General features: G+C 33.3%; 1 protein-coding gene across 14 annotated transcripts in view; it reads left to right on the top strand.

The window, feature by feature from the left end:
• Nucleotides 1-12,382, top strand: part of LOC144302548 (uncharacterized) — a 236,493-nt gene that overhangs the window by 179,605 nt on the left and 44,506 nt on the right. For 12 of the 14 annotated variants that reach the window (XR_013369541.1, XR_013369543.1, XR_013369542.1 and 9 more), the window contains 3 exons: nt 4,934-5,023; nt 5,927-6,132; nt 7,960-8,207. The gene's annotated coding sequence lies outside the window, so the exon portion shown is untranslated. The remainder of the gene's footprint in view (nt 1-4,933; nt 5,024-5,926; nt 6,133-7,959; nt 8,208-12,382) is intronic. The other 2 variants (XR_013369506.1, XR_013369511.1) reach the window with 1 other exon arrangement.

The raw sequence follows: 12,382 nt of genomic DNA on the forward strand, positions 1-12,382 counted from the left end.
TTCTCATTCGCCAGATCCTACAGTGATCCTAAAGCAAGGAAACACTTTTGTCACAGCTGACAAAAGTCAGCCTCTAGAGGCACAGGACAGGATGGGAAAAGAGTGGAGGATGGATATGGATGAGCCAATAGAAAATATTCAGCATAGACACATTATGTCGTGTATTTCATAATTTAGGTACTGTAATTTTTTTAATGCATTTGTACTATATGTAGTGATGAGAGATGTCTGTGTGTGCTGTTTCTCAAATACTTATAAGACAACATGATGCCTTCTTATACTCATTTTTAATAAAAGCAGAGTTGAATAAAATCAAGCTAGCTTCCACAAGATTGTGAAAGCATCATGTACATCAACAACAAAAATGAGAGAATAGATTCCAGTCACTCAGACCCTTCTGTTTGGTCTAAAGACATAGCAAATTTATGAAATTTAAATTTCTGTTATTCCTTCATTTTTCTTTTTGAAATGCATATTTTAACTTTTCTTTTCTAATCAAGTAGTATGAAAGCACAGCTCGTCCTAAAATGTATATTTCTTTCATGTTAGAAAATATAGATGTTATTTGTACTGCTTGGCTCTCTCTTTACAAAATTTAATACATATGAAAACTTTACTGTAAAATACTGAAAAAGGCCATGATCTTCCTAATTTTATGAGACTAGTCTGTTCTGGAACCTTTTGAATTTAAATTGACTGGATAGTATTAGCATAAAACTATCTTGAAGACACTCCAAAACTGAACCATACTTTTGAAAGTTGTTCTACTTCTTAGTGGTTAAAAGAAGAATTGGTTACATTTCTTGGACTAGTATTGATTAAAATAGGTCTTTATGAGAATCTCTAAAAGAATTCCATAATCTGTTTTACCACCCAGGCCCTACCTCTCACTTCCTCTAGGACCCAGTATACTCCCGAAATACATAATCTTACTAAACTACTCACTGATTTTTACTAACAGCATAATTTTAATTATCAATAATGAGCTAGATAATTATTTCATAATATATCTTCATCTTTCATTTCATAAGAGTCAGGAGAGTGATCTATGAATGCATGTTATTAATTTAACCTGTTGCTGATCAATGGAGATATAAAGATAATTAGTAAATGATAATGATCTCAAGAAACTCACAGTCTTGATGCAGATATATAAATAGAGAGTGGATGATTCATCAAGCTGCTTGCCATTATAGAAGTATCAATAAAATGCTTTCTGTGAATTGGCAAAGAAATAATAAACTAGGACAAGTGGTGGGATGTCAACAAGAATACACTTAGAGATTAAGTAACAGTTTGAGAAGAGAAAGACTTACAGGCAAAATGGAATTTTATGCCTAAAACAGTCCAGGAACATTTGAGACATCTATTGTTTGAGAATGTAAGGTGACTTGAAGTGGGTCAAAACTGTGAAAGGCTTACGAGTTTCAAAGGTAGAATGTGGACAGAATGTGAAATGTCTTGAATTCTATGCAATGGAGTGTTTTAACCTTCATCTGTTACTGTACCAAGAACCAACGCAGGTTGAACATAAAAGTAGCACTGAGACTATACATCTTCTATTTGGTATTTTATTTATTTATATTTATTTTTCAAAGATTTTATTTATCCACGAGAGACACAGAAAGAGAGAAGCAGAGACATGGGCAGAGGGAGAAGCATGCTCCATGCAGTAAGTCTGATGTGGGACTTGATCCTGGAATTCCAGGATCACACCCTGAGCCGAGGTGGATGCTCGACTGCTGATCCACCCAGGCATCCCTCATTAGTATTTTAAATTAGTATTTTATTTGTGTTTATAGCAGTAATTATTAAAAAAAAAACAATAATGGTTATTATAATGCCTATTATATCTTGAATATCTAAAAAGTAAGACATGGGAAGAAATATCTAATTCAGTGATTTTTTTAATTGAATTATCAAAATAATTCCACAAAGTAGGTGTAGTTATCACTATTTTATAGACTCAGATAGGTAAACTAGCTTACCCAAGTTGCCAGAATTCTAAAGAAAACTGGACAAAAATTAAACCGGGGATCCCTGGGTGGCTCAGCGGTTTAGCGCTGCCTTCAGTCCAGGGCCTGATCCTGGAGACCCAGGATCGAGTCCCACATTGGGCTCCCTGCATGGAGCCTGCTTCTCCCTCTAACTGTGTCTCTGCTTCTCTCTCTCTCTCTCTCTCTCTCTCTCTGTCTCTCATGAATAAATAAATAAAATCTTTAAAAAAATTAAACCTATCGCTTGCTGAATTTGAAGCACCTATATTTTTATAGCCAGTATTTTTTAACTCTTAAATACAAAAATGTATGCTTTTTTTTACCAAAATATATTTGACATACAACATTGTGAAAATTTAAGGTGTACGACATTAATTTGATACATTCATATACTCTAATACGATTACCATGGTAATGATGATTAACACTTTTATCTTGTTATCTGATTATCATTTCATTTTAGTGGTTGGAATAATTAAATGCTAGTCTCTTAGCAACTCTGATGATTATAATACAATATTGCTTCTGTAATCACTATACTGTGCATTAGCTCTCTAGGGTTTATTCACTACTCATTGTAAATTTGTATACTTAAATAACATTTGTCCTATCCACCCCTTCCCATCCCCTGGTGGCCACCATTTATTCGCTGTTTCTGCTACTTTGGGTTTTTTAGATTCCACATATACTATACATGATACCATAATGTACTTGTCTTTCTCATTTAGCATTAAATGCTCAAAATCCAACCACGTTGTTGTAAATGACAGGTGAATGGATAAAGATGTTGTGGAATGTATACACAATGGAATAATATTCAGCCATGAGAAAAATCTAGAATTTTTACTGAGACATAGATCTGAACAGTAACTTTCACTGTATACTGCTTGAAGTATATGCTGTTGTTTTGGATCAATAATTTGCTTCACTGAACTGAATCAATAACAGTAATTCTTAGAGGATTTAAAAATTAAAAAACCAAAAGCTATTGGTGTCATAGGTGTGTTTCCAATTCAAGCTAAAAGCCAGACAACTGTGACACCACTAATATTTTTTTATGAAAAGGAGCTTAAATTTTTGTTTTATAATCTTCCATTAATGAGAAGGATATGTTTAGTAATTTCACCACGAAATTAAAGATGAATATCTTCAATTCATCAGAGTGAATAGAGCTGAATTTCCAAGACTAAAATCAAGGTTGGTGTTTTACTGAGGGACATAAAGTTTCAAAGCAACATTGGTATCACTAAGCAACGTTATCAGATGTATTTAGGAAGGCACATGTAGCTTATGCTTTTTAAATAAACCTAGTCTATTTAGGTTATGTATAAAAGGTAAAAAAAATATTTCCAAAATTATCAGGACTGGTAACTTATAGCCAAAGAGAAATGAATGGGTTTTATCCTTGGCCAACAAACTGACCCATAATGAAGGAATTCCTATTAAGACTTAGGGGCACCTGGGTGGTGTAGGTTAAGCATCTGACTTTGGCTCAGATCATGATCTCAGGGTCCTGGGATGTGGACTGAGCCCTGTGTTGGGAGTCTGCTTGTCCCTCTTCCCCCCCACCCCGCCCCAACTTGTGGTCTTTCACTTGATGATAAAATTAAATGTATGGATATGGTAAAATTACAGATGAAGGCAGTTAATACAATGTTGACAAAGAGAGAATTATAATCTAATCTAATCTACTTATATTTAATTCTAATCTACTTATATTTATATAATTTTGACAATGGGCTACAAGTTGTACACAATCTAGTATTGAGCTATTATCAATTAAGTATTCATTCCCAGGATGCTTAGGGCATTCTAATTGGCATCACAGATTCAAACAAAAATGCCATATTTAATCAGATGGATTGAATTTAATTGAAACTAGGTACAGAAACAATAGTTTTCCTATCTGCTGGTCTATTTTTAAGGAGAAAATCATCCATGCTTAGGAAATAACATGAAAGTTTTATGGAGATAGAATTTTAGGGATTTCAAAATAGGTGTTGCCTTAGTGTACTTAGGTTGCCATAACAAAATTCCATAGACTGGATGGCTTAAACAACAGGAATTTATTTCTCATGATTCTGGAAGCTATAAGTTCAAGATCAAAGTTCTGGCCAATTCAGTTCCTGGTGGACACTCTTTCTGGCTTGTAGATGTCCATGTTCTCAGTGTGTCCTCACATGGTCATTCTTCAGTGAATGCAAGTGGAGGGAGATAGATCTCTCTTCTTCTTATAAGGCCACCAATCCTATCAGATAAGAACCCGACACTTATGACCTCACTTAATCTTGTTAACCTCTGCAAAGCCTGATCTTGAAATACAGTTTCACTGGGGGTTGGAGCTTTAAGATATGAATTTGAGAGCAGAGAACGTAAGTGAGTCCATAGTGGGTCATATAATGAAAAACAAAGAGATAGCCAAGAAATTCTATAGAATAAAGAAATATTGGGATGCCTGGGTGGCTCAGTTGTTGAGCATCTGCCTTTGGCTCAGGGAGTGATTCCAGGATCCTGGGGTCAAGTCTTTCATTGGGCTCCCTGTGAGGAGCCTGCTTCTCCCTCTGCCTGGGTCTCTGCCTCTTGCTCTGTGTCTCTCATAAATAAATAAATAAATAAAATATAAAAAAATAATAAAGAATTATTTAGAAGGAAAGAGGAGAAAGGAAGAGAAAGATGGGAGTAAGGCAATACTGTAAATGTTGGACCCTACGGGGGAAAGCACAATAGGACAATTCTGATAGTAGAGTGTCTAAAGAATATCAAAAAAAGTGTGCTTCATATTACTAAAATTTAAGTGGTTTTTTTTTTTTTTGGGGGGGGGGTTGTTATTTTTTGCTTTACATTAAGTCCTGTGCTTAATTTTCTTCAAAATTTGTTGAACTTTATCATACACACAATGGCCAGTTAAAATATTTTATTTCCCTTCTCTCTTTCAGAAATGGAGAACAGTGACTGACTTGTGTGGCCAGTGGTACACAATTATGGCACAGTGGGAAGAAAGTAGCAGCATGTGAGGGCAATAAAAGGTGATGTATGTGTGAAATTTGGAATCAATAGGAAACAATGTAAAATGACAAGATTGTATGTTTCTGTGAATTGGTGTATTAGTGTTGTCATTTTACCATAGAAGGACTGAGGTAATTTCATTTCTCTTAAAGGGGACAAGATGACATCAGTGGAGGCGCATACATATTTTATAATGAGCTCAGAAAAAAATATATGCTACGTGTGTGTGTTCACATATGCATGTGTATAGTATATATAAATCATATTATATTAATTAAGCATGTAAAGTTAATCAGTAACATATATTTCCAGAATACTACATCCTACTTGATTCAAAAGAAGTGACCAAATTATTGTAAACTCAGATGCTTGATCAATATTTGTTATAAAGGACAATTAAAAGAAAATGGGACTTGGTGAAATAAAAGGAGAAGCAGGAAAACTTTACAAATAAAGTTTCCCAAATAATGAATAGAAGTATGTTACAAAGATGATTACAGTATAAGGATATTGGAAAATAAGGATAAAGAAGTAAATAAAGATTGTATTGTGTGAGTTAAAATTTATCCTTTAAGTCATAACTTTCACTTGTGATATTATAACACTTTAGAGTGCTCAGAAGAGGATTTGTCACTAATTGATTTCTAAAGTGTACACAGAATTTGCATTTTAAAAAATATACATTAGAATGAGTTTCAGTTTAGCCCCTTGGTAAGTCAGAGTCATTCACTAGTATGATAATACATAATGGAAAAAAATCATTTGATAATAAATTCTTGCCATGAATTATACACAGCATCCAGATAAATCTTAACTTGAGGTCTTAGATGTATTTTATTGGGATGAACTTTTTCGTCATGGTTATTTTCAGACAAAATTAAAACTATGTGAAAGACTTCTGTTTTGTTTTTTTTTTTTTTAAGGTTTTATTTATTTACTCATGAGAGACATAGAGAGAGAGACAGGCAGAGACACAGGCAGAGGGAGAAATAGGCTCCATGCAGGGAGCCCGACGTGGGACTTGATCCCAGGTCTCCAGGATCATACCCTAGGCTGCAGGCGGCACTAAACCACTAAGTCACCGGAGCTGCTCAAGACTTCTGTTTTGAGCAAAGGAAAGCCATTAAAGGTATTTGTCCAGGATGTAGAAACTACGGAATGGTATTTTCAGGAGAGCCAATCTTGGAACAGTAGGCAAGGTATAAGGAAAAAAAGAAACAAAAAAGGAGACTAAAAAGCAGAAAATTATTTTCTCTATTGTAATATTCCAGTTTTTCCTGATCTTCAGTTTTCTTACCAGCAATAAAAGGCTATAACAGACTGTCTCTTAATGCAATACAAATGTAGGTATTATGTGTATGTATATGCATACATACACCTACATATGTGTAGGATACATGTGTCTGTTTGTATACATGCACATCTTTATATATATGTGCCTGTATTCATATTTGGGTTATGAGTGACTATGTAAAGAGGTATCTCTTTTAATCAGGATTTTACATTGCTTGAAGTCCATAAAAACATACAATTAAAAAACATACAATTTTAGAATATAGGATAATAGTTTTGAAAATTCAGTGTAGGTGGAAAACTTACTGAGAACTTGTATGGCACTTTGCAATGTACAGACTCATTAGCATGAATGAAAGATAAATCAAATGCTATTCACAACCCAACTGCAGGATGTATTCAAGCATTGTTTCCTATGATTTGGCCTCAATTTAACCCTATAGATTAATGTTGTGTGTGTGTCAGAATAAAAGAGGAAAGTTGGAATATCAATATCCAAAATGCAAACTAAACATTGCTTAATATTTTGAAGTCAAAGAAAACACTATTTTGAAATTTCTCAGCAGGGAAGAGGAGGACTTAAATCCTAAAGTTTAAGAGACTGGGGAAATGAGGTGGCAGCTCCTGCTTCAAGTGATCCACCCACATTTTGGAAATGTACAAAGCCACATGGCCCAGCACCTTTCCTCCATTTTTTTCATGGAAATCATTTTCTTTGTTAGAGAGAAAGTTAGACCTGGAAATTTACTGAATCAGGATCACTGGCGAGTGTTACTATGGGGAAGGCCAAGCTAAATTTAATTTAAAACAATAAAATATGATGTTGTTTGTACTCTAAGCACAGCTAGCAATTGATAACATTGAATATAGTTAAATAGCTTACAGAATTAGCAAATTCATGACTTCAGAAAAAAAAACGTATAAATTGAAAGACTCAGGAATAACATTTTATTTAACTTATAGTTATTTTTCAGATTGGAAATAAAAGCAGAAACAAAGCCAGAATTAGGGAATCTTTTGTGTATAATGAATTACATTTACATATTGTGACCCAATAAAATTATATAACGAATAGTGATTTTATACCCATAAAATAGCTTAAATTCTATGTGTTCTTGATTTATATCTACTCTCAAAGCCATAGAGAAGTACACAAATTTATTTATGCAGAAATGCTGCTTTTCCCCCCAAACTAAAATACAATAAAAAATAAGAATGTCAACAGCATATTCCATTTTGTGTTCAAAAATAAGTGATCTTACTTGGAGTCCACAGTAATTTATCAAATTGAAAATTGTAATAAAAAGTGACTCTCAGGGAACTATAGGAAAGATTATATTTTTAGGTTATTACAAAATAAACACAGTACCAAGTTATTCTTACTTACTAGCATTAGTTATTGGACTGTCCCTTAAAATGACCCTTGTGATTATAAGTGTAGCCACAAGACTCATCATGCTTTTGCTATTTCCCAAGGAATATATTTTGATGAATTCTGCATTTCCAATTTAGACAAAAAAGCATTAAAATAATTCTAATGAAATTAGTGAGATGAGTGTTAATGTAGTTTCTAAGTACTGTAATAGTGTTTTGCATGTGGGAACAGAGACTATCAAAGTCAGTTCAAGAATGTTGAAAATAGAATGCCTTCCTCTCTTGACAGTTTTTTCAGAGAGAAGAAATGGCAAGGGAGACAGATTTTCATTTTCCTCAGTCCCTTAAATTAACACCTTTAAACCGAATTATGCTGAAAAATGAAAATGTATATGTATGAAGAGTGCACACTAACTTTTTCAAGATAGACTGATGTTCAAAGAAAACAAAGACATGTGACAGAAGATAGTACAACAAAAGCTAAAAACTGTGTCGAGATTATTTCAATGTCACACACCATACGATGACATTTTCTAGGTAAAGAGACTTTTAATCTTCATTTTACTTAGTTCACACGAAGCTAACTATATACTTTTGTGAAAACATATATTTTCAAAAAGAGACGCATTTTCTGGTTTAGTGTTGGACTAGACTGAAGTTATAGACACGGGGTGGGGGCAGTTAATTGTGTTGCTAAGTGAGCCAGAGAAAAGTTTTTTCTGTGTTTTTTCACCCTTTTTCTATATATTCTATGTCTTCAAATATAAATTAATTATTCTGGAAGAGAGTTTGGTATTCGATCAAGATTGGTAAACATGGGGAAAGTTTTGTTCTCAACTGTGTAATTTGAAATACTCATTTGTTCAAGTCTGTTTAAATAACATAACCTCTTGAATGGTTTCTGACAGTGTCTTTTTTACATGCGACATACATACCTATAAGCACATGACAATAAACATGATGCACATTTTTTTAAATTTTTGTGTGTAAAATAAAGAAAATGTCCTATAATTTCATAATATTTACTTAAGATATTAAGGAGGAGCACATGGCTGGCTCAGTGGTTGCACATTTGCCTTTGGCTCAGGTCATGATCCTGGAGTCCTGGGATAGTGTCCCACATTGGGCACCCCTTGGAGACCCTGCTTTTCCCTCTGCCTGTGTCACTGTCTCTGTATCTCTCATGAATAAATAAATAAAATCTTTAAAAAAAAGATTTTAAGGAAAGGATCAGATAAACGCAAATTTACAAAATATTCTTGAGAAGATAAAGATTCATTACATAATACAATTATTACCTTAAACCAAAATTAGAAAGGTACAATCACAAGTTTCTTAGACTTCCCTATCCATCTAAACTAGTAGTTCCATTTTTGCCTTCAGATTTTTTTCCTACCTACCTGTGATGATTAATTGTATATGTCAACTAGACTAGGCTAAGGGAAGCTCAGATAGCTGGTAAAACAGTATTTCTGGATATGTGTGTGGGGGTATCTGTGGAAGAGATTAGCATTCAAATCTGTAGATTGAGTAAGGAAGAACACCCTCCTCAATGTGGGTGAGAGTCATCAATCTTTACAGAGCTTCTAGAACAAGTAGGTAGAGAGAGGGTGAATTCACTTTCTGTGCTTGAGCTGGGACTTTCATCTTCTCTGATCCTTAGACATTGGTGCTCCAGGTTCTTGGGAACTAGAATCACCTAAGCCAAGCCCCCACCCCACCCCATTCTCACACCTAGACTGAATCACAACACAGACTCCACTGTTTCTCCAGCTTGCCGATAGCAGATCAAGAGACTTTTAACTTCCATAGCCACGTGAGCCAGTATCTATAACAAATCTCCTCATATAGATCTATGTATGTATTATTGATTTTGTTTCTCTGGAGAACCCTACTCTACTACCTAAACCTATCTTCCTTAGCTAATAAATATAAACCAATCAATCAATCTTCCAGAATCCTGTATTTCTTGTCTTTTCCTTCCCTAAGCCACAATCACTGGCATTTGCAAAATTCATATTAAATAATGTAATGTTCACATCTCTTTCTCCCTGGCAGCAAAAATATAAACAAAGATGCATTTGTACAATTAGGACCATTATATGTTTATGATTTCTAGCTTCAGCAAGAACATAAGCAAATTTGATAAAATTCAAGGAGAACTAAGAATTCGGCTTTCATAGTCCTGCAGGTATACAGACCAAACAAAAACCATAAAGAATTCTAATATTTAACTAAAAATGAAGATACATATGGAAACATTCTTGACTTTGTCCCTTATTGTGTTCTGACTTTAAACTCACAGTGTGAAGAAGATAAAATACCAAAACTTTTGCACAACGACCTTTCAGTTTTTCATTTATTTTCTTACAATAATTGGATTTTTAAAGATTAAGCCAGTTTCAGTTTTGGCTGGTTTTCTAAAGGCAATGAGTACAATAGATGCTGAGAATCCTGAAGCATAAAACCCACCCAGAACATGCAAAGACATCATGTAATTGGGCTAACGAGTGTTAGTAAGCTTTCATTTCCAAACTTATACTAGTACATGAGGTTGCAAAAGTCAGGAAAGAGGCATTGCTCTGTGCAGAATTATTGAAGCTGAGTGGCCATCCTCATCCCTTAATGTACTACAAATATTATTCCCCAAATAATGCCTTACCTACCTCTCTTCCTTCGATTCTTTTGATAATAGACAACACCTCCCATTAACCTGTTTTCGCTGTGCAGTTCTTTGAGCTTACTAAGCATGTTATCTTGAATATATTATGAACCCAATAAAAATGTTACTTTCATTTTATAGATAAGAATCTGCTTAAAAAACTAAAATGATAAATGATTCAAATGTAATCTAATTAAAAAGGAAGAACATATGAACATTAGAGTAAATTAATTGTGATAAAATGGAGTAAGTTAATGGTGAGAAAATAATTAATAGTAAATAATGAGCTGATGATTACTCAATTAAAAATGTGTTAATAGTAAAAAACATAAGCATCTTCTACAGAAATATTGTCTCTAATACAATGGTACATGCAATCTACTCATGATGGTCTGAGAAACAATCCAATGTTTATCTTAATTTGAAATATGTATGTGCAATCTTCACTTTCCAACAACTAGAAAGTGAACTCAGAAATGTAGAAATAAATCTTGTGAGCCAAGATCTCTGAAGATACCAATTTGGTAAATGAAAAAATTACTTATAGTCTGAATGATACTATCAAGGTTTAATCTTCATCATTGGGGTTTAATATTTCCCCAGTTATTGGTATCCAGAACATGGTATTCTTTAACAGTAGGCATAATGGTAATGTAACTTATATTTAACATAAGTATTATTTCATCTGTGGAACTAAATTAGAGGAGATAAATAATGTCCAAATAAACTTGTCTGCAAAGCCTGTTGGTGAGTCATCACTCTATTCCAAATGTCTGCAGAGAATAAATAATCAAGACTAATGTTGTCTTTTATCTGTAACATTTATCTTCTGTTACAAATTTAGATTATGTATTTTGTGATCAGATATAGGGAAGCAATTTAATAAAATAAAGATGATCATCTTAATATACGTAAACAATATAAGGTATAGAAAATGTAGAGACATTGCTTAAAGTTATTGTACAATAATCCATATAATAGGAAAAGGTAAAGCTGTTGGGCACGGCCTCCTTTGGGGGATTTCCTTTTTAAATATATGCATATCTGTTTTACTTTCTCTTGAATCTAGTATACTCTAAAATTTTTATCAGAATTAGCTCCTTAACACATTTTTTTTTTTAACTGACCCTGCCAATGTGCTCAGAGAGAAAAATGTGTACGTCAAATCTGAGGCTAGCTTATCTCTGGTGTTCTCTCTTACATTTACCCCTAATAATTTTCATTTCCTATTTCTCTATAATTTCTGTAAATACTCAGACTAACAATTTTAAAGTTTATAAATGTTTCTTTCTACTCATTGTAATTATTACCTTTCCTTCATAGAAAGATAATTTACCCTTGCAGACATACCTCTCACATCACTTCTATGGACCATTCCTAAAGTCTTCCTAAGCTTCCTCATTTCTATTCTAGCACTTGCATTTATTCTTCCAGGAGATTCACTATACACTCAATTCTATTTAAAGAAGATATATTCCTTAAACATCTTTAGAACCTTATATGAAATACTTTGCAGGAAAGATGCATTATTCAATTAATTTTTAACTGATTTAAAACAAAGGATATTTTATATGACTAATTGTTAGCTCAACTGATTGTGTATAAGAGTGTAGAAAAAGTAAAGTGAACTCAAAGATGAATCTAAGAGAGTTAGCAGTCATAAGATATCCAGTATCTAGTATACTTTTGGGGATGGAAAGACATATAATTAAAGTGGAAAATTGTGGGTCATTAAGCGAGAGAAAGGCATGCATTTAAATCTTGACTTTAAAAAAGAAAAATAAATAAATAAATAAAAAATAAATCTTGACTTTTTATCTTGAGTTTTTCCAATGTCTGTGCAATTAAATATGTAATGCACAAAAGAGGGAAGCATGGAGATAGGTACTTTGCTTTAGATGAAATATCCTTTATAATCATAGAGTATTACAGAAGTAAAGCACTTCAATAATTGCTTGGTCCTGTCAAAAACAAGTATTTGATATAATCTTTTCCAAGGGGAAGGAGAACATTTTTTCCATTATTTTTTCTAATAATTAATGAAAGCATT

The sequence above is a fragment of the Canis aureus genome, chromosome 2, assembly GCF_053574225.1.
Source record: "Canis aureus isolate CA01 chromosome 2, VMU_Caureus_v.1.0, whole genome shotgun sequence".
Classification (NCBI taxonomy): domain Eukaryota; kingdom Metazoa; phylum Chordata; class Mammalia; order Carnivora; family Canidae; genus Canis; species Canis aureus.